Genomic DNA, 22,814 nt, shown 5'->3' with positions numbered 1-22,814 from the left:
CTGTTCACCCGTCTTCATTCCCGGGGGTGTCTCTGTGCGATGCGGGGAGATGATGGCCTTTCAAAAACCTCACTGGACTCCTCAGTCCATCATAGCGTCTAGAAGCTGGAATTTATCAGTCAGTCTGCGGTGGCTTGGGGCAAAACGCTCCATCCCTTGAGCGTGCCTCTAAAATGGGGATCATGTTGAATGATGAGTGGAGATTTGACTAATGCTGGTAATGACCTTGCACAGGCCACGTGCATATGTACCCATACTTCTTGCAGTAGCAACTCCCGCTCCTCTGGCTTTTCTCACATTTGAAAGCGTCATATTTAAGAAGAATGCGTTGGGGACGGTTTCTAGCGGTGGGAGGACGGGCTGGAATTCACAGGTGTCCTGTGTGTGTGCAGTTGCGATGAACCATAGCCATTTGGTGCTAGATGTCAGTAAGGTCTAGAACAATCCCCTCTCACCCTCCTACCTTGAGAGCCCTGCAGGGGTCCCTCTCTCTATGCTGCTACCTGACACCATTCTGCTTGGTAACCAGCCCTCTCTTTCCTCCTGTTTCTGCAAGTATCCCTAGGAAAATACTTAAATAAGAAATCAAGCATTTCTATTTGAAGAACTAGCCAGTGGGAAGGTATTTGATGTCTTCACAATTAAAGTCTTCTTTGCTATGTTTGTGTGTTGGAGGGGGGAAGAATATTCTAGACTGTTTTGCTTTTTTTCCTCCTTCTTCACTCCCTACTCTTCCTCCCCAAATCCCCCCAAATCAATACACAGCACAGAGGTCCTGTGTGGCTCTGGCATGTGGACAAGTTGCTTCTCAGTTTCCTGATCTGTAAAATGGGGATATGATGGATTTTAAATGAGTTAACGTATGGAAAGCAGTGCCTGATGCTATGTCAGCGTTAGTGATCATTAAACCCAAATCGTAAGGGTCCTTTCTCTTCTGGAGTAACTTAGAGAAAAGGATTTTAGAATGCTGCATTCTGAAGTATTACTTTTTCTGTATTTTCACAGTAATAAAAGACATTCCCAGTCACAGTTTTGGGTGGAAAGGATCAGCTCTAAGTAGAGAAAATATTCAGTATCTAAGGCAGCTTCTCCCAAGAGAATGTAGAAAGGTACTCTATTTTGTATGTAGCAGGAAAAAGAAGAATAATGAAGCATCTGAACATTCTGTGTCCAAAGCACTGTGTCACACACTTGACACTTTAAAGCCAGTAAGAATCTTACGACTTTGCTCCTGTAGCCATTTTACAGAGGAGTAAAGAGGTTTGGCAAGATGAGGAAACGTGCCCCAGCTAGGAAGCGTTTCAAGGCAATCTGTGGGATTCCTGAGCCCACCTGGTCCCCCTGCTTAGAGAGTGTGGGGATGCTCCCTCCCTTGTGGCTGGAAGATGCTGAGCAGACAGGGGAGGGTTAGTCACGTTTATTAGCATCTTCGTGACGTCATCTCTTAGGGCTGATAGGAAGTTTAGTGGTGCATTTCCTTCTAAAGGCAGTTTTAATGTTGACAAACACCTGCTTCTAAGTCCGTTGGCCGAAAATAAGGAGCCCAGTCCATGGTTTCCTGTTTCCTATGGTTTGGTCAAGCTTCCCTGCACAAACACTTCCTGTTTAGAGCAGTAAAACAGGCAGACTTCTCCCCTGAGGTTGGCAGTAACTTACCTGAGTCAGTAGAGCAGGGATTCCCTTGGTCCTTGAATTTCCACTAGTTCACTGCTTCCACTCCGGGAAGGGGGACCAGAGCAGAGGGCTTATCTGATTGATTTAGCGTGAGTCTCAAGTATTTGGGAAGGTGATTTTGAGCAGTTTTCTTTGTACTGTTCTTAGACCGCAGCGGTGAAATAATTCAAGCCCCACCTTTGTTCTTCAGCGTCTGATGGCTGTGGGAACTGGGAGCTTTGTGGTCCTGCCTGGAAGGAAGCTTTAGTCACATCTTAATCCTGAGTCATACGTTCATACTCATTTGCAAAGTAAATTTGACAACAAGGTTGAGTCAATAATTTTGACCTTGACCTTTGAGACAGGATTAGTAAACAAACTGCCTCATGAATTGTTTATTATTTCGGTCACAGCAGCTAGAAACTTTCCAAGAAGGGAGTCGTTCCAATTGATTATCCCACATACTTTAAGGTGTGTTTGTCATTGATTATTTAGATGCTTAATATTGTTACGGATTTGGAAAATAAAAGAAAAAAATATCTTTCTACTATAGAACATTGTAGTTTTATTTAATGGAAAAAAAGATTCTCTTTCTTTCTTTCTTCTTCTAGAAGAAAACGTTCCACTGAATAATTGATGCTTCTAAAATGAAACCTTGTGTTTTCATGATACTAGAAGCCCTTTTATTATCTGAGTGAATGTTAAACAGCCCTGAATAGCAACCATTTTCACGTAATAAACATTTTGGGCACAGGAGAACTCAGCCAACTTGATTGTTCTCAGGTGAAGTTCAGACCAGGAATTATACAGAACCACAGATAATTGCAGGTGATAGAACCAATCAGAGTATGCAAATTAACCACTATTAAGAACCTTATGTAGCTTTTTTCATGGTTATGTTCAAATAAAATAGGGTGTAAAATTTAATTACGTAATTCAGAATGGTAAATACGTGGTTACACTTTCGCACTTTTTAAAGGAATTGAGACAAATATAGTCATTTGTAATTTTGTAACCTTTTTATTTTGTATAAAATAAAACATAAAATGCATTATTTTTTATGGCAGAGGGACAAACTAAAAGCACACTGTCCCCTGATATTTCATATTCTGGATCTAAAGTTCCTGCTCCTAAAGTGTGTGCTTGGCTTGAAATGAGATAAATACCCTGCGTATTACTGATTTATACTTTAAGAAATTATTTCTGAAGATTCTACAGCAGGTGCTTGCTATCTGAGGATAATTAGAGCCAGAAAAAGGCCATTTAAATTGAATCCACTTAAATGGGGACCAAAATTTCATAAAACAATTTTTAAAAGCTTTGGGACTTTATCTTGCCCAAAACTCTGAATATCATGAAAATAATTCTTTTAGTTTATATTTAACACAATTTAGAAGATCATTTTGACCATGGCTAACTCCTAGAATGAGCAATGCAAAAATCAAGGATGGATTGATTGGGGAGGAATACATTTTTAGACACAATTGTATGATAGTATATCGAGGTGCTTTTTAAATCGCATTTGCCATTGACATCACATCTTCAGGATGGTCAGTTTTACAGGAATATTTGAGGCCCTAGTCATTTTCCTTTGGGCCCTTTAGACCCCTTACTCTTAAACTCTCTCTGTATTGAAATCCCTGTCTCGCCACCAACTTAAAATGTTTTTCTTAAAGATTGTTGCTACATCCGCCTTCTCAGTCCCCACTTGCCCTTGTTTCACTTGTTATTGGGGAAGTTCTCTAATGCCGTTTTGATTAACCTTGTGAAATTCTGTGTTTGGAGGGCAAGATTTGCAACCAGGAAAGATGCTGACAGTGAACAAGGATGGAATTTTGAGTGGGAATTCAAGTCATTTAAATGACTTGATATTAGGAAATACCGTAGAGTTTTGAAGGTGTGCTTCCCTAAAACAGCTCCTAACCACGTGGGTTTTTGGACAGTGACCGCTCAGATAACCGGGAGCCCCTGATTTATTTGCACGAGTCCATTGCAGTGTGTTCTGAAGAGAAGGCAGATTCATGAGTGGGGACCTCCCCATGCTGGTCTCAGTTCTGCCAGGAAGTAGGTTTATGACCATGGATAAGTCACTTAACTTCTTTTGGTATAATTTACTAATCTGTGAAATGAAAAGGTTGAGCTAATGTCCCTTCTGGTGACAAGACTCTGTGATTCTGAAGTGTTGCATACTTTTTAAATTTTTTATTTATATTTGGCCGCGTTGGGTCTTCACGCGTGGGCTTTCTCTAGGTGCAAAGAGCAGGGACTGCTCTTCGTTGCGGTGCGCGGGCTTCTCATTGCGGTGGCTTCTCTTGTTGCGGAGCACGGGCTCTAGGCGTGCAGGCTTCAGTAGTTGCAGCACGCGGGCTCAGTAGTTGTGGCTCTCGGGCTCTAGAGCGCAGGCTCAGTAGTTGTGGCGCACGGGCTTAGTTGCTCCGCGGCATGTGAGATCTTCCCGGACCAGGGCTCGAACCCGTGTCCCCTGCATTGGCAGGCAGATTCTTAACCACTGCGCCACCAGGAAGCCCCAGTGTTGCAGACTTTAAGCCTGGGAACAGCTTTATCATTCTGTTCTCAGAGTCCTAGAATTTAATAATCATCAACCAACTCTTTCTTGTAGTGTATTTGTGCTAAATATAGATTTGCAGATATCTATATATAATTATAAGATGTATAAATATATATCTATATATAATAATTTCTATAGCTACATCCATATGTGATGATACTTCTGGTAGAGTTGTAATTAGCACTTTGGAACAATTTTAAATTCTGCTTTTTTCAATTGTGTTATCTCATAAGTGTTTGCCTATCTACTGTAATCTTAATATCTTTCTCTGTTCCAGTGACTGCCATTAATAACAATAATAATAACCCATTGAGTACACGTGTTTTGATATACTTCGATATATCCTGCCCAGTATATCCTGGCAACGGAGCATCTCTGTACTTTAGAGTTTGGAGAGAGTTTTGGCTTCATGTTACCGGGGACATCTCTGTAGGTAGACAGTTATGTAAAAAGAGCTGCTCATCCTGGTAGCACAGTTCTGTGTGCACTGCGGCACTTAAATGCCTTTAGTTGCTACTGTAAACAGGAAGAAACATACTAAGGCAAAGTTCTGGCTAAGAGAAGCCGGAGGAGGTGCAAGGAAAGCTGGAAGGACATTGCTTTTGCTGCGGCCAGCAGGGCAGATCGAGATCCCAGGGAGTCTGGCGTAAATAAAGAAAGCTGGGAAGGACACCCAACCGGGTTCTGGATGCGTTTTCAGAGGCAGGGTTGTCCCTGCCACACTGCACCTCGTATTCAGTCACCCGGGAGTGCTGGTGCCCTCTGGCTTCTGAAGTTGCAGTGAGCCAGGTCCAGAGAACAAAGCCACCAGACATCAGCAGGGAGGAGCAGATGTGCTCGCTCACCGCCGTGAGGCAGCCACAGACTGAATTAGCGGATGCTGCGTGGTTAAAAACGGCAGCACTTTTAATTTTAAGTCCAGATCTGGGAGATTTTCAGTGCATCCATGGGGGCTAGGAGTTTGTTCATCCGTTAAAAGTCGATTTGCTCCCTCTTATCAAGATGAAGAAAGCATAACTGACGCTCTTCGCTGCCCTCTGGTCTCTGGGTGTTGGGTCGCCTGCGTATGCGGGTGAACAGCTTGTGATGCTTTTTGACGTAACTTGTCCCAACGGCGACGTGGTTACTGAGAGAGAAAGGGACTCCTTGTTGCTGCAATCAGGCGTAACTTGGTTGTTTACAGTAGCTGAAGCCAAATGTTTCGAGTTAAGTCAGGTTCATCAAGGCAATTTGAGTCGTGGTCAAAATGGTCAAGCAGAAAAAAACTGTTACAGAAATTGTCAGTTTCACTTCCCGCTGTGTGAGGCCTTATGAGTGAGGGATATTGATAAAGTCGGGGGAAGTCCGGTGTCCTCAGAGGTTAACTTAAGGCAAATGAATTTATTCCATCTCACGTATGTATGCCTCAGCTTTAGAAGTTACATCGTACAATTAAAAAAATATATATATATATATATTTCAGATTCTAGCTACATTGGAGACTGGTCGTTTCCTGAAACTAAAGCAGAAGCCCAGGAAGGGACGATGAATTCTTTTTGAGTTTCGAGCCACAGAATAGAAAGTAAGTACTGATCATTCCACAGTGTGTTTGCGATGCTGTTGTGCCGACCGGCTGCAAAGGCAGCACACGGGTAACCGGGAGTCCTGGATGTTCGCTGTCGCCAAAAACCAGCTCGTACTATTCTCATTACTTGTGGGGTTTGTTTTTTTAAAACAAAGCTTAGCATATTGTTTTAAAATAAGCTTTCCAGGTAGGTATACCGGAGCATGAAGGTGGGACCCAGCTGAGTAATTTACTGTTTTTCTTAGACTGCATCCCTGGGCACGTCTCCCAGGCTTGGTCTGTGTGACATGCCCACATGTAGAGAGAGAATGTGAGAATTTCCAAGATAGAAGTTAGAGAAAGACAGCTAAAGGGTAGGGACTCATTTTAATCACACATAGATTTGATAAAACATAATCACCGGCAGCTGCCTTACACTTTCCCCAGATGCAGGGCACTTAAGCCCCACGACGGCTGCCGCCCCCTGCCCCAGACCCACCCTGTCTTTGGCTGGAGCCCAGGAGCAGCCCCCTCCCCCAACCCCCTCATCCTAAAGCTGGGTATCCTCTCCAGGCCAGAAGTCCTCGCTGGATGCCCTCGTTCCCGTTTCCCAGAACTCACAGCAAAAACTCAGGACCACCGTTGGCTCACTTACTGTTTCCCGAAAGATCGTCTTTCCGAACTCTCTTGGCAGTATTTGGTCCTTATGAACAGTGACAGTTCCTGCTCTCGGCGCGTCCGTTTATTTTCCCCCTCTTCTTCAGATCGCTCTGCTTAATGATTGGATTTATAGCTAAAAAGAAATCATCTTTAAATTAACATTGAGCTACATTTTTTTAAGCCAAATCAATTTTAGGGCCCCTGGGCTGAGGGTGTAACGAAATATCTGGAGAATTTTTGAACCTCTGACTGTCTAGTGAACAGGCTGCCCTGCCTGGAGGAGGACCTCTGTTGATGGAGGTATTTCTATAGAAACTGCACATCTGTCTGACAAGGATGTTCCGGGAAAGGAGCCTGGCTGGATTTGGGACAAGGTTTTCTAGGTTCCAAACAAAAGGAATTCTGTAGTTTCTCAATTGATGGCCCAAAGGAAGCAAAGTGGTCTGTGTGTGTGTGTGTGTGTGTGTGTGTGTGTGTGTGTGTGTTTTGTTAAATTCACATATTTTAAAAATTAAGCAAATATAGGGACTTCCCTGGTGGTCCAGTGGTTAAGAATCCGCCTGCCAATGCAGGGGACACAGGTTCGAGCCTTGGTCTGGGAAGATCCCACATGCCGCGGAGCCACTAAGCCCGTGCGCCACAACTGTTGAGCCTGCGCTCTAGAGCCCGTGAGCCACAACTACTGAGCCCATATCCTGCAACCACTGAAGCCCGCACGCCCAGAGCCCATGCCCCGCAACAAGAGAAGCCACTGCAATGAGAAGCCCGTGCACCCCAACGAAGACTAGCCCCTGCTCGCTGCACCTACAGAAAGCTCGCGCAGCAGCGAAGACCCAGTGCAGCCAAACATAAACAATAACTTAAAAAATAATAATTAAAAAAAATTGAGCAAAATATTCAACTAGATTACTGCACATCTACTGAAAGGTAATTTTCTTTAACCTCTGATTCTTGAGCGTATTTCCTGAAAGGCTGCCCAGGGAGAGGATGACTCTGTGGGTGTTCTTCTGTGTGACGTGGGCCTCGGGCTGCAGCTGGGGAGCCCAGAGTGCCCTGGGGAGCGGGGTGGATCGGGGTGCATGACAATTCGGATCCACCCAGGTGGGCGGTGAGACAAGGTGACAGATGATAAGCTGTCAGAAGCGGGTGTGTCGGTTTGGCTGGGCTGGGAGTCGATTATAAACCTGACTGTTACGAGGACCTTAACGTGACCTTTGAACCCCACCTGCTCTGCCGCCCTTGAACCGCTAGTGTCTGCTGGGGAATGGCGGGGCAGTGGCCCATACAGACAAGGGAAAGCGCAGTGCGGTCGTCTGTTTTGAAGATGTCTATATGTTTGAGCCTCTGAAGGCATATTTGTGTTTTAACAAGGTTTTTCTGCCCCTGCTTCCTCCTCAAGCCTCCCTTATTCCAGCAGAAAGTATGTTGTCCTCTTTCCTTCTGTATGAGCACCACTCGGTCCTCGCCTGGTGTCATTGCTTTGGTTCCTTTCACTAAGTATGTGGGAAGAGGTGTTTCCTCTCTGACCACTGGAATATTAACTCAGTGAGGAAGAGGATTTCTTTCCGTTTTGCCTGCACTTGACGCCGGGCACCTGGAACAGTGTCTGGTACAAGGAAGGCGCTTGATGAACATTTACTGAACGAGTTCACGATTTGCATCTTCCTGACCCACATGCCTTAGGGGCAGCAGGACCGGCCCTTCATCCGTGAACTTCTTGCTGGTCTGACACAGCGGCTGCTCTCCTCACTGGCCGCTGGTCTGTGGTCTGTGCTCACTGGTGCTTGGTCCCCTCGCAGGGGCTGGGGAGGCGTGCGCTGTGTTGCCACTGCCTTGGCGACCACGGGTTAAGCCGTCAGCTCCTGAGGGCGATTCCAGGATGCCTGCAGGCGTGATGTGGAAGGGAAGCGGGGCTGAGAGGCAGCACTGTGTCTGGTGGGGCCCGTGCTTGCTGTGTTCACCAGCCCCCTCCCAGGAAGCGTCTCTGATGGATGGGCTGTAGTTGGGGGGAGAGGTCGAAGGCAGGAAGGGCGTGTGCTGGTTGTCACAGCGGAGCCTTGCCCTCGGGTCTGAGAGGAAGCCTGTGGTTGGGTCACGTGGCGGCAGTGTCTGTCCCTGATGGGGGTTCAGGCGGCTCTGGCCCCGCCCCGCCCCTGTTGAAGTGAGTAAAGGAGCGCAGGCAGCTGCAGCCGGTGGGGAGTCTGGCGGATGGAAAGTCCAAGCGAGTAACACCTTTGAGGAGCTGCCCTGAGGGCCCGTTTTGGTTGTTGGCGCGCCCTCCTGGGAGGTCACAGGAGGAGGGCAGGAGGCAGCTCTTCTAGAACCTCTGTGCCACGTGAGTTTACCTGGAAAGGACACCGTAGGTCCAAGGCTTCAACCACAGGCACAGTAGGAGTTGCCTTCTGGTCAGCGGGGGGAAACCTTTGAGCCGGTCGTGAGATACGAATTAAATAGAACCGAGGCCTTAGGCGCCTCCCCCCACTCCTCCTCTTCTGCTGCTTCTCCTTCTCTCTCCGTCTCTCGCCCTGTCTCTGTCTCTCTGTCTCTCTGACTCTTGTCTCTCTCTCTGTCTCTGTCTCTCTCCCTCTGTCTCGGTCTCTCTCTCACACACACCCCCCTGGGCTGACACTTCAGAAACGGTCACGCTTGCCCCTGTCGGGCTCTGTGCTAAGGTAGCTACAGTCTGTCTCATCATCACCGACTACTTATGAAGTCCTCACTCTGTGACCCATACCTACTGCCAGCTTCTCCTCCCTCCTCTGCTGCGTGTGCCCTGAGCCTCACTCTCCAGCCCTTCCACACTCTTATATAAGCTCCGTTCTCCCCATGTCATCCCTTTCCAATTTCACCTGCCTGCTCCCTGCCCCGCCCCCGCCTCCAGGAAGTCCACCGGGTTGCAGCTCTGCAGAGCCTGGTGCTGCCCTGGGAAGATTCTGGAGGGGCGAGCCCGGCAGGTGATGACCGGCAGGCTGGGGAGTCAGGAGCCTCAGCCGCGACCACCTTGTCTCTCCCTCCCCTTGTCCACTTGCACTGGACTCTGTCACCCTCCCGAGATGCTCAGGGCACTTGTTAGCGCCTGAGTCTCCGGCTGCAGTCTCAGGGCTGACATCTAGTCTCAGCCGGCATAGAGAGCCCTCTGATGCAGGCTTCCATCCCCACCCGGTTGCCCCATGTCCTAGTCATGCCTTCTGAAAATGCCAGGCGTGGCCTCAACCTCACGACCTCGCACACGGTGTTCCTACAGCCTGCAGTGCCCTTCCCCTTCCTTCTCAATGGGCTGAACCTGACAGGTCACTGAAGCTGTCACCAGGGCCCTCCCCCAGGAAGCAAGGGAGGTCAGGTGCACCTGTTGGGAGAGGGACTTCTGGGGGCCCTGGACAAAACTCATCTCAAGAGTATTCGTGCCAGGTGGTGAGTTTTCGACACCAGTCTCCACTGAACAGACTTCGATAAAGGCGGGACTGGATCCCTGGCCTGTGACATCATCCCTCACACACACGGGTGTTTAGAAAGTGTCTGCTTTCTGACTGTTGATTCTTAAGACTTCCACCCTGCACTCAGTGCTTTTCCTTTCAGGTTACTGTTTTTCTAACAAAGTATTTAATAAGGAAGACCCATCTGATGCGGAGGGAGACAGGGCGCGTGGCTCGGGGCACCCGCCTGATGCGGAGGGAGACAGGGCGCGTCGATCGGGGCTGCCCTTCTTTCTTCAAGCAGCTTCGATGGCTTTATCAGCAGCCTTTCTCCCAAGGCGGTGCTGTGTGGGCTGATCACCACATTTGAGACTTTGGTAGAAGTTTAGTGGAGCAATAGAATCCCTGCATTCCCACGCACACCTGTGGGGCCAGGTGTTTTTCATTTTACACGTGGGCGGCTGTGAAAACCACTGCCAGGAGGTGGCCACGCCTCCCGTCAGCTCCCATCAGCTCCTGGTCCCCTCTTCCTGAGTGTGAGGGGAGAACCATGGTGGAGCGGAGGGCAAGGAGGGCGTTGGAATTCTCACCCAGCTCTGGAGGCTTCTGCTGTGTGTAGTTGTCCCTGTTTGGACAAAAGCTTGTTCTCCGTACTCAGAGTTGGTTGGCTGCATCCTGTGGACGTAACTCCTCCAGGGAACGGTGACTTAGCTTACCTCCGACATACAGAGTCACAAATGCAGGGCTCAGGTGAGATTCTAGACCTGTCGTCTTACAGATAAGCAGACTCTGGCTTCACTGCTGGGATCACAAGCATTTCTTCACTAATAGACTGAAGGGGCTGGAAATGCTGCTCTCTGGGGTGCCTTCTTGCTTGCGTGTTTTGGGGTTCTCTGGGTTGAAGGTGGAGCATTAAGACATGGTGGAGGTAGACTGGGAGCATCAAATATGAATGACGTTTACTGCAATTAACAGTAACAGAGGGGGTTTGATCCCTCCCAAGAACAGAAGGATGGAGGGAAGGGCATGGTTTTCCTTCACTTGGAGGGGGCACAGGTGGGAGAAGAGTCGGTTTTATTCTTAGAAGCGTTGAGGGGTGAATGGAGCAGGGTTGGATGAAGAGGAAATGGCAACTGTGGAGGGGCTGGTGCAGGCACAGAGGTGGCGCGCTTCTGGCAGCTGCCGGGGAACCGCGAGGGTAGGAGAAACATTCTAGTAAGCGGTCGTGGTGTCCAGCTTTCACACTGCGTCATGCATGTGACCTGGGCTTGTTGAACTGATTGCTACAAAGATGTGTGCGGTAGGAAGAATCGTGACTCCCCAAAGAATCATGGTTCATGTTCTGATCCACAGAAGCTATGCATATATTAGGTTACGTGGCAAATAGGAAGGTCTCAGCTGACCTTGAGATGAGAAGAGTATCCCAGATGATCCAGGTGGGTGCAATGTAATCACAGGGGTCCTCTGACGTGATGGAGGGACACAGGAGAGTGCGTGTCAGAATGATGCCATGTGATAAAGTCTCTGTGCTTTGCTGCTTTGAAGATGAAGGAGGGTCCGTGAGTCAAGGATGCCGGTGGCCTCTAGAAACTGAAAAGGCCAGGACATGGATTCTCCCTGGAGCCTCCAGAAGAGATGCAGCCCTGCCGACACCTTGATTTTTAGGCCAGTGAGACCCATTTCAGACTTCTAACCTCTAGCGCTGTAAGATAATAAAGTTGTTTTAGGCCACCAGGTGTATAGTAATTTGTCACAGCAGCAATGGGAAACAATCCAATGCGGAAACCCGTCTCTACTTTGGAAATGTGAGACCCTCTTCGTTATTTATGAAATATAATGGAAAATTTATGGAAGATAAATAACTCAGAGAAGAATCTTGTCAAAATGAATTGTAAGCTCTAAGTTAATTTATTTCAGTAAAGTGAGGGCAAGAACTTTATTTCTTCACTATTATACCCTCACTGCCTACTTCATTTTTAAAATTCATTTTTAAACAAATGAATCTCTTCATTTCAATCCATGAAAAACCAAAACAACTATCTTTTCAAAGGAATTATTGGATGCTAAAGCGCATCGCTTATGATTAGAAATCTTAAATTCAGGCTCTTGTTATAGACAAAGAATATCGTACTTTACATTGTCATTCAAAGATGAGAGGTTTTGTTGGAGAACTTTTTTGTAAATTGTTAGGTGTAAACAGGTGTAAACACTTTTGCTTTCTTGGGTTCTCGGAGCTTCCTTGTACCTATACAGGGAAGGAGTGTTAACTTGCCCTTTGCCTTGTCAGTAAAGCAGCTGTCCTAGGTAGCAAGCTTGTAGGCTTAAATCCATGACACCCCAGCCCCCTGCCCACCAAAGTGCTCGTTGTTTGTGACACTTAGTCTGGGGAGCCTGGTACTATATACTAATCTATTATAAATGATCTCTGCCTGGCATCTTTTAGAATTACAGATACTCCTAGTGTTCATTTGCTATTTCTTGACTCACTTATTCCCTGAAAAAAAAAAAAATCTTTGCTAGCATTTTGCCATGTGCCAGGCCCTGGGGAAACAAAGGTAACTCAGATATGGTACTTCCCAGAGAAAGCCACCTTCTAGATGGGAAGAAGGACAAGTGTGTAGATAACGAGAGGACGGAACAGCCAGTATTGAAATAATTTGTGATGCCAAGAGGAGGAAAATTCCAACTCTGCAGGGAGAACAGAGCAGAGAGGAAGAGACCGAAGGTCCAGAAGGACCTTGGCAACTAGAAGGGACAAGTATTAACTGCCTCCTGAGTCCCAGCACTTTTACATGTAACTTTATCATTTCATTCTTACCCTGTGAAAAATGATATTCTAATGAAGCATCTTTGCAAAATCACAGAGTGGGATTCATAATCATTGTCTTCTAAGCTGTCGGTTTTAAAGCAGAGGTGGGCAGACTTTCTGTGAAGGGCTAGATGGTAAATATTTCAGGCTTTGGGGGCCATACGGTCTCTGTCACAACTATTCAACTCAACTCTTGTGGCAGGAAACCAGCCATATAGAATATGGAAAGCAATGAGCATGGCTGTGTGCCAATAAAACTTTATTGACAGAAATGGACAGTGGGCTAGATATGGCCCCGGGGTTGCAGTTTGCTGATCCCTGTTCTAGAACAGCCATTATAGCTACTGTTTTGCTTTAGGATATTTCAGGAGAGGGAGATTATAGGTTTCATTAACTTTACAGGTGGGTCAGTGACAGTTTCAAAATGGGTTATAGAATCTCACCAAGAAACAGTAGCAGACTGGATTAATGACGGAGCTTCAGACAGACCCAGTTGTCTGACATTGCACATCGTCATGGTTAATACTGAGCAGACCTCTGGGAATCCAGATGTGATCCATCTTTAGGTCATTGTAGACGCGTCCAAGGAGAAAACCACACTAAGCAGTCTTGGCGGAGGCTTTGACAGTGTGTGGGCATGTGTGTGTGTTAACTCTGAGATTTAAAAAAAAAAAAAAGGAAATAAAGAAGATTTGTCTGGACCCATTGGGAATAAGGTAAATATCTGAATGGATGACCTGGGAGAAGCCTAGAGTGTAACGTCTCAATACGGCTGTCTTCTGGAAAGAGGCAGAAGCATCTGGTTAGTGTAACATTGAGGGGTGATGTGAAGGGAAATCCCAAGTCCAGATTAGAAAAGCAGAATAGATCTTGACATCTTAAAGCAACAAGCCAGAAAAAAGCCTGTCCTTAATAGCTAACAGTGAGACTTCCCTGGTGGTGCAGGGGTTTAAGAGTCCACCTGCCAGTGCAGGGGACACGGGTTCGATCCCTGGTCCGGAAAGATACCACATGCTGCGGAGCAGCTAAGCCCATGCGCCACAACTACTGAAGCCCGTGTGCCTAGAGCCCATGAGCCACAACTACTGAGCCCACGTGCCTAGAGCCCGTGCTCCACAACAGGAGAAGTCACCGCAGTGAGAAGCCCGTGACTGCCACGAAGAGTAGTCCCCGCTCGCCACAACTAGAGAAAGCCCGCGCACAGCAATAAAGACCCAACACAGCCAAAAATGAATAAAATAAAATATATAAATTTATTTTTAAAAATAGCTAATAGTGTGGGGGAAAAGTCACTTAATTCAGAGATTTTGAGTTTCTTCATTTGATTTCTTAATCCTTTAGAGCAAAACAGTGAATTTTTTGGAGAAGAGATCTTTCCAAGAGTATATCTTGAGAGATACAGGGTGGTAGGAAAACACCTGGAAAACCATTAAAGAACTTCAGAAATGTGACACCGGGAAGCCATTTAGGCCACCTGTCCCAGCCCTACGTGACTAAAAGGAAATTTTTCTCTTGGCTGACGAGCGAGAGCTTGGACGAGTATGGTGACATTGGGAAGCTTATTTCTTTTGAGTAAAACTTAAAAAATCAAAAGCAGACAAAGTTCATAAGATGGTTACAAGTGTGGGTGGTTCCAACTGGATGGAAACATTTTCTCACCAACAGGAATCCATTGAAAGGGTGTGGATCGTCTCCAGAGGTCCCCATGCTCGGCGCCCCCTGGTGTGTTTTGATCTGGTTCCCCATCTGGCTCTGTGCTGTTGCTCTTCAGGTTGACTTGGGGGAAAGAGGGAGGAAAAGATGGAAAAGATGGGAGTTGATATCTTCCTGGAAGACGCTGTGGAGGTTAGCAGGCTAAGTTATTCCAACCAAAACAAGTTAAGCTTTTCCTTGTGTTTTGAATCCTAGGCACGAATCTTGTCTTGGATGAAACAGATGTGATTCTGGGGACGTGCACGGCGTCCTAACCTTTGGTGACTTTCCTGCCCCTCACTCTTCCTTGCAGGAATCAAACATGCTCCAGCTGTGCCTTTGTGTGCCGTCTCTGGCCCCTTTCTAAGTTCCATGCAACTTCATAAAACTCAGAAACTTAGGACTGCTTGAAGAAAATAATCTGTGAAACAGATACATGTTTTGATGTGGATTACATCTAACAAACAGTGTTTATTCCAAAGGCTTTAACATGTCAACCCATTAAAGGGTCTTATAACTTGACTTCTCTTTCCCGTCAGACAAAGCTTTTTTGTAACGTAAATATAGTAAGGAATGTCCATACTCTACAGTCTTGCTGACGTTCTTTTCTTTTAGCAAGGGTTAAATAAGGGGGATCTTCAAAGCCTTGGTGATACGTTACAGAAAGCTTTGAAGTTCTTTTAGCTTCCCTGGAAATCTTTGTTTCCTGGAAAGTTCGCTAATGGTCTATCTAGTTTCTTACACAAATCCATTCCTTAGCTGTCTGTGGTGAATTACCTAGTCAGTGGGAATGCTACTGCAAGATAAAATTAATATCTAAACTGGTCCTGAGTCGGTTATTTCCACTGCAAAGCTTATGTAGTCATAAGGTACGATGTTATTTAGGTCAAGTTAACCTTTCTTTATCTTAATTCACCTCTTGAGCTCCCTGAAAGCAACATAATTTACATTTCCTGGCGGCTCCGGGGCTGCTCTCGTGTATGGAACTGAGCTCCTGCATCAGCATCGCCATCTTCCATCTCAGTTGGTGACGCCATCCCGCACCCAGGGCCCAGTCGGCCCCTTCTCTCTGCATCTCCTCCCCCACTGACACTCAGTTCGGGGCTGACTGTCTCCGCCTGCCTGGCTGTGGTAGCCTCCCATCAAGTTCCCTGCTTCTGCTTTCCCTCTTCCCCATCTACCTACCCCCCAAAGTCTGTTTTCCTCAGAGCAGCTAGACTGATTCTTTAAACTTAAATCAAGATCATTCTCTCCCTCGCCCACACCCTACAGTGCCTTCCGGTAACGCCGAATCAAACCCCAGGTCCTTCTCTGGCACAGGGCCTCTGTGATCTGTGCTCACCTGTGTCTGCCGGACGTTGCCTGCTGGCTTGCCCAGCACCCTTCCTGTCCGTCACTGGGCTCTGGCCACACCGGCCACCTCGCTAGTCCCGTGCACCCACCAGTCTCACCCCCATCTCAAAGCTTGAAACTTCGCACTTGCTCCTTCTCCCCGCCGCCCCCCCCCCGCCCCGCCCCAGCCCCGAGCCCTCTTCCTCCACATACCCACCAGCTTTCTGGCCAATTCTTCCATGTCTTTGCTCAGCGGTGCCCGCCGCAGAGACCTGACCATTTTATCTAAATGAGAAGCCCCCAGCCTCTTACCCTGCTTTTCCTTCCTTCCGGCTCTAAGTAGCGGACATTCGGTCTCTTACTGATTCGTCGCTTGGTTTATTTGTCCATCCACTTATTTATAGTTCATCTGTCCCTCCCAAGAGAATGTAAACTCCATAAGGACAGGGACTTACGATGATAACATGTATCTTTCATGCCTTACACACGTAGGCAGTCAAGACATATCTGCTAGGTATTGTATGAAGGAAAGAACCAGAATCATTCACATTGCTTTTGGTCTGCACATGCAGACCAAGTCTTTGAGCAGTCACGTTGTTCAGTGGGACAGTGATGCTTTTGATTTTCCTACCCTAATAAGGTTTCCGATTCAATGATCAGGGTCTATCTTAGATTTAGCTCTTGCCTAAAGATCTTAGCAGTGACCTTGGTCGACCTTCAGTGTAGTTCAACATATGGAACACAGGTACCATGTGGACATAAGGACCTTGACTTCCTGGCGCTGTAATGGCTTTAGAGTGGCTACGTGTCCACGGACAGAGCCGCTGGAGTCTCACTTGCCTTAGCGATTAGCAGGCACGTACATAGCACAAGGAAAACAGAGCCAACACTCATGTCTATTTTTAGCACAGTAGCGCTCCCATAATTATCTAAACGCTAAGACGTCACTTTAAGAAATGTTATCAGACTAACGGAGCTTTTCCTCCCACCACTGAGCAGCTAATCATCTTCCTGTAAATATTATATGAGAAGAAATTGGGGGAGGGGGCACACACAGGAAGGTGGGTAAATGGTCCATAGACCCTTGTAGACGATACTAAGAGCCCCACTCCATGAGAGAATTTTGTCAGCATAATTACTCTGAGCTGCTTCTAAAAAGTCGGATGTATCGATTCATAATTTACGTTCAGTAAAATTCACTCTTTTTAATACAGCTGTGAGTTTCAATATTGCGTACAGTTGTGCAACCACCATAATCAAAATATAAGTTTTCATCCCCCTGAAATGTTCCTCATGCCCCGCTGTAATCACTGAGCCCTGACCCCTGGCAGCCGCTGATCTGTCTTCTATCCTTACGGTTTTGCCTTTTCCGTAATGCCCTATAATGGAATCATGCAGTCTGTCGCTGTTGAGATGCACCAGTGCTGTTGTGTGTTATCGGTAGTTTGTTCCTTATTATTACTGAGAAGTGTTCCGTTGTGGATGTAGAGTTTGCTGATCCATTCACCAGGTGAAGGACATTTGCATTGTTTAAAATTTGCGGTGATTATGACTAAAACTCCAATAACAGTCGTGTATTGGTTTTTATGGGAACATGCATTTTCATTTTTTCCTGAATAAAAACCTAGGAGTGGGGTTTCTGGGTCATATGGTAAGTATGTGTTTAGCTTTATAAAAACCTGCCAAACTGATGTCCAGAGTGGCTGTTTTCTCTTCCCACTAGGAAGGTATGGGAGTTTCCGGAGCCGCTTTCTGGTCCTCAGGGCTGATGCCCAGAGGATTTTGCCGCGTTTTTATAATAATGTTTATTTATTTTTACTTGTTGACAGTTTGCTTTATTTATTTATTTATGGCTGTCTTGGGTCTTCGTTTCTGTGCGAGGGCTTTCTCCAGTTGCGGCAAGCGGGGGCCGCTCTTCATCGCGGTGCGCGGGCCTCTCACTATCGCGGCCTCTCTTGTTGTGGAGCACGGGCTCCAGACGCGCAGGCTCAGTAGTTGTGGCTCACGGACCCAGTTGCTACGCGGCATGTGGGATCCTCCCAGACCAGGACTCGAACCCGTGTCCCCTGCATTGGCAGGCAGATTCTCAACCACTGCGCCACCAGGGAAGCCCGGATTTTGCCTTCTTGAAGAGAAACCTCGGGATTTATCTCTCCCCTCTTCTCCTCTCACTTCTGTGTTCCAGTTTCTTCTACTTGGACCTTTAAGTTACTTTTCATTTAAAAGTGTTCCCGCTCTTCCTTGTTGCCTGAGTTTCCGTTTTCCTTATCGCACCAGTGCAGTGCCTTGTACCCAGCAGATACGAACTACGTACCTATTGGACTTGGTTGTAATAAACTAGATTAAACTGATCTCCAGGGCAGAGATGGCCCATAGTGGGACTTTGGTGCATGTTTTAGCAGGCTCATGGGGCATCTGCACAAGGTAGGTGAGCCCTACCCCAAGACCTAGGGAGAGATTCCTATTATTTCTCTCCTGGCAATAAGGCATCAGCCACAAAATGTGGGATATAAAGCTGGGTTTGGACTGCCGCAGTGGTGAAGGGTGGAAAAGTCAGAACCAAATCTGTGGTTATTATAAGGTATATAGATTTAGCTTGGAGACACCAGCCATGAAATGTGCAGAATCTTGTGAGAAGGCTTTTCTTTCTCTTGAAGATTTTACATTATTGTTTAATCACTGTTGAAGCATAGCGTAGTGGTCAAGAGTGAGAGCTCTGCAGACAAACTCTGCTACTAACCACCTGTGTGACCTTGGGAACCTTTCAATGCCTTGGTTTCTTCATCCGTAGAATGGGGATAACAATAGCAGTGAGGAGTGATGATAAATGGTTGATATGTACACAGTGCTCAGAACAGTGCCTGGCTGGTGTTAAGCGCTATAGGAGTATTAGTCACTGCTGTTACTGTTATTAACTAAACTTTACCCCTAGTACTCTGAAAATGTGTGTTTTTCATGCATTTGTGACACTTTCACGGATGTCAGGTTCTAGATACTTGATCAAAGAATGATTAAAATTCAGTTAACAGAGAGGGAGTGAGATAAATTGAGTTTGGGATTGACAGATACACACTACTGTATATAAAAGCTAAACAACAAGGACCCACTGTATAGCACAGCGAAGTCTACTCAATATCTTGTAATAATCTATATAGGAAAAGAGTCTGAAAAAGAACAGATATACGTGTAACTGAATTGAGCAGCAGAGTTCGTGGCATTACCTGGCGTGATCATCCCCAGAGGTGTGTACTTATCCTCACTATGCTGACTCAGCTCAAGTTAAGTGGCCTCAGTTGTCTGGTCTCACTTGCTTCTTTCTTTTACTTGTGGAAGCTCGGGGAGGGTGTGGTTTCTGAGCAGTGCTGTCCCCTCCATCAGGATGTCTCTGTGTCCTCCACGTGAAGGGCTGAGTCCACCAGGTTGCTCACTAGGTCAGGGTTGGAAGTTTGGGCACAAGATTTTCAGTCATTTCTCTCTCACTTCCTAATTTCTGTGTTGGCACCCCCATACAAAAATGGTTTCTTCTAGCCCTTTTAGCAACTTCTTCCGGACCTGACTTGGCTTTCCCCTTTGGGACCTGTGCTTTCGGGAGGTCCAGTAAGTTGCCTCTGTGTTTGGGGGCCACCACCTGAGGGCTAGAGCAGGTGGTCCCAGGGACCAGTGGGCGAGCACGCAGCCAGCAAGTGGGCCCGGCAGGCCTGCCCGCGGGGGCCCCCGCCTTGACACAGCCCTGCTTCTCTCCTGCCCTTCAGAGTTACCACAGAGGCTGGAGGAATTCACAGGCAGTCCTCGCTTTATTGCATTTCAGATACTGTGTTTGCTTTTTACAAACTGAAGGTTTGTAGCAACCCTGCGTTGAGCAAGTCTGCGGGCGCCTTTTTCCAACAGCATTTGCTCAGTTCCTGTCTCTGTCACGTTTGGTAATTCTTGCAATATTTCACACTTTGTCATTATTACTCTGTTATGGTGATCTGTGATCAGTGGTCTTAGATGTCACTACTACGACTGGCTGAAGGCTCAGATGATGGTTAACGTGTTTTAGCAAGAAAATATGTTTTAATTAAGGTATGCGCACTTTTTCAACATAATGCTATTGCACGCTTAACGACTGCAGTGTAGTGTAAACATAATTTCTACGTGCGCCGGGAAACCAAAAGCCTCGTGTGGCTCACTTTATCACAATATTCACTTCATTGCTGTGGCCCGCGTGTTGATCTGAGCGTCGTCTGCAGGCTGAATCGTGACTCATAAGGTACTACTTTAAATGTCCGTAAGTGCTGTGACTTACAAGATACAAACCTGTGAGATGCGTCGCTGAATTCAAAGCAGCCTTTTGACATGGTCTTACTAAACACACAACTGCCGGCGTGCTACGGATAAGAGGCAATGATGGCGTTGAAAGGGGGCTCCTCATACTTGAAGCTCTTGAGACCCACATCTGTAACAGGCACCCAGAGATGAGAGAGAGGAGGGGAGGGTGGCCTGGAGTCCACCAGGACCCATCACCTCCTTACCTGCCATGACGGTTGATGGGCATATATGCTCGACGGTGAACCCCAGCGCTTAGTATATATTTTTCTTACCAAATACAGTTTGCACATCAGTAGGTTCTTAAATTTGTGTTTGTTGTTCATTTAGGAAAGAAAGAGCAAGGCCTCGCCTCATCATCTCATTTTCACGAAAACATGCACGTATAAAGCCAACAGAGTGATAAAAGATATCTGTCCTCACCAGTTGCTGAATTTCAAGGGTCGATGGAGTCCAGAGAGGGGTCATGATCGTGGTGGTTGCTTTGAGCCCACTCCAGTCCACTGGGAGACCCCACGTGTCTCCAGCAGAGGGAACAGCGTGTGCTGGATCCTGTGAGCCTAGGAAGGGTCTTAGTTCTGTTTTTGCTGTGGCGGCTGCACATCTAGGGTGCCTCCTGGGGCTGCCTGGGAAAATGTGCTCTTGTGGGGACTTTTAGGTTTGTTCAGATTTAAGGGCATTTGGAGATAGTCAGACCCTTTGAGGCACGCTGTGAAATGTTGCAGTGTCGCGTTCTGTGTTGCAACTTGGCACGTGGTATGTTGTGTCACTATAATTACAAATATATGTGTGTATGTGTGTATCTATACATGTATACCTATATACATATGTGTGTATATATATTTATATCATTCATAAATATAAAGGTGGCTCTTACTATCTGTCTTACTGTAGGTCTTAGATCAGGCTGTGGTAACAGAACACCGTAGACTGAGTGGCTTAAACAACAAACATTTATTTCTCATGATTCTGGAGGCTGGGAAGTCCAAGGGCAAGTAGCTGGCAGATTCAGTTCCTGGTTAGGGCTCCCTTCCTGGTTTGCAGACAGCCGCCTTCTTCCTGTGTCCTCCCTTGGAGGAGAGCAGAGAGCAGAAGCAAGCTCTATGTCTCTTCTGTAAGGGCACTAGTCCCATCATGAGGGTCCCACCTTCATAACCTAATCACCTCCCAAAGGCCCCACCTCCAAATACCATCACAATGGGGATTCGGATGTCAACAGATTAATTTTGAGGGACACATAGCTCTATATTTGGATGCTATAAACAATATGAAATCATATTCCCAAGCGCATATATCTGTCAGACAGCAAGCTGAGTTTTCCTTCAAGGTTTGTTTGCTACTTGTTTATTTATTTTGTGGTTGCTCTTAGGCAAGTAGTAGGAGACGCCGAAGAATTTGAAAAAGAAGTGTACGAGAGAACTTAAAATGGAGAATTCAGCCCATTAACTTAATTTTTCGACTTGCAGTTTTGGATGACACGTGCATCCTTTGAACTGTGGAGCGGAACACCTCCCAGGGTTTTACAGGAGCGTATTTGAAAATGCATGAGGACCTGACATGGCCTTTTAAGAACCTGTGCTGTAATGGGACACATGGGAAGCCCACCTGGTGGCAGCATAAAGCCCATGAAGTGGGAAGCGTGTCCCCATAGGAAGGTGTCCCCAAGGACGGAGGGGAGGTGGTGTTTCTGGATGTCACCAGGGAGGATTGTGTGCTTATTTTAGCTCCCTCTCCTTCATGTGTCCCCACGTCAGCTGCTATTTTGACTGTGGGCATCTTCCTGCAGCTGGTGGCGTGCTGATTGCCAGACGCCCTCCCAGGGGAGTGAGCTGCCCTGTGCCCACTGGTTCCTGTGGGTCTCTCCGCATCTCCTTGAGCACTGGACTCGGGGCTGTGAAATACTACAAAGATACAAGATCAGAGACCTGCTTATAACAACGCACAGTCCATTTTAGAGAAAAAAAATAAGAAGTTCTCTTATGTACTTGGAGGACAAGAAGTTGGCACAGTCAAATTGTACCTCGAAATGTGTTTAACATACCCTTATTTAGTGAAAATGACCAACATTTACTTAGTAAAAGAATCCAGTATTTAGGAAAATACTCAGTGTTCTATGGATGTTATCCTAATGTGTAAAAATAGTACAAGAGTAATGGTTCAGGATCACAAAATCTCTGATAAATTACTTGACAAACAAAATGCACCATTGTTAGTACTCTTAAAATGGCCTATTATTTATTCTTTATCCAAGCTTCCTGTACCCACCCCCAATTCCATATTAAAACGAAGCCTAGGCAGCCTCAGTGTGTCATTGCCAGCGGTCGGTCCTGCGCTCTTTCTAGAGGCGGCCGGGGGCCCAGGATCTTTGGGGGGGGGGCTCTCCCTCAGCATCTTTGCTGCCTCACCTCCTATGGCCCCTACGCCTGTTGTCATTTCTCGTCTGCCTCTAGCCTTGGCTTCTGCTCGTGCCAGTCCAGTCGCTTGCTAATGGTTTTTCCATCGGCTTGTGTGGTCCTGGAATTGACGCTAACAGATTGTCACCTCGGCTTGGGCACCAGTATTGTAAGTGCCTATCTGGGGGCTGATGGAACTGGGCTGTCCCCACACTGTCGCAGACCCAGGCAGATGTGCGTAGGTTTTCGTAGTGCCGGTCAGTGGACACCTTCTAATAGGCACGTGATTTTTCTGATTTGGAGACATTTATTTTTTGTAAATGTCCAAATAATTAAAATGATTACTATTTTAAAATTATTATTATTACTATTATCGCTGTGACTAAACCAGCCCATGATGGTTGAGAATGAACTACAGTCGTCGTTTTAACCAGGTGTTTGG

General features: G+C 46.7%; 1 protein-coding gene across 7 annotated transcripts in view; it reads left to right on the top strand.

Moving 5' to 3' along the window:
• SVIL (supervillin) overlaps nt 1-22,814 on the top strand; it is a 235,394-nt gene that overhangs the window by 36,027 nt on the left and 176,553 nt on the right. For 5 of the 7 annotated variants that reach the window (XM_067705079.1, XM_067705072.1, XM_067705078.1 and 2 more), the window contains exon 2: nt 5,685-5,783. The exons of the other annotated variants lie outside the window; for them this stretch is intronic. The gene's annotated coding sequence lies outside the window, so the exon portion shown is untranslated. The remainder of the gene's footprint in view (nt 1-5,684; nt 5,784-22,814) is intronic. 7 annotated transcript variants of the gene reach the window in all.

This window comes from Pseudorca crassidens, chromosome 1 (assembly GCF_039906515.1).
Source record: "Pseudorca crassidens isolate mPseCra1 chromosome 1, mPseCra1.hap1, whole genome shotgun sequence".
Lineage (NCBI taxonomy): Eukaryota > Metazoa > Chordata > Mammalia > Artiodactyla > Delphinidae > Pseudorca > Pseudorca crassidens.
Note: the sequence above shows the minus strand (reverse complement) of the source record. Positions and strands in the feature narration are given on the sequence as shown.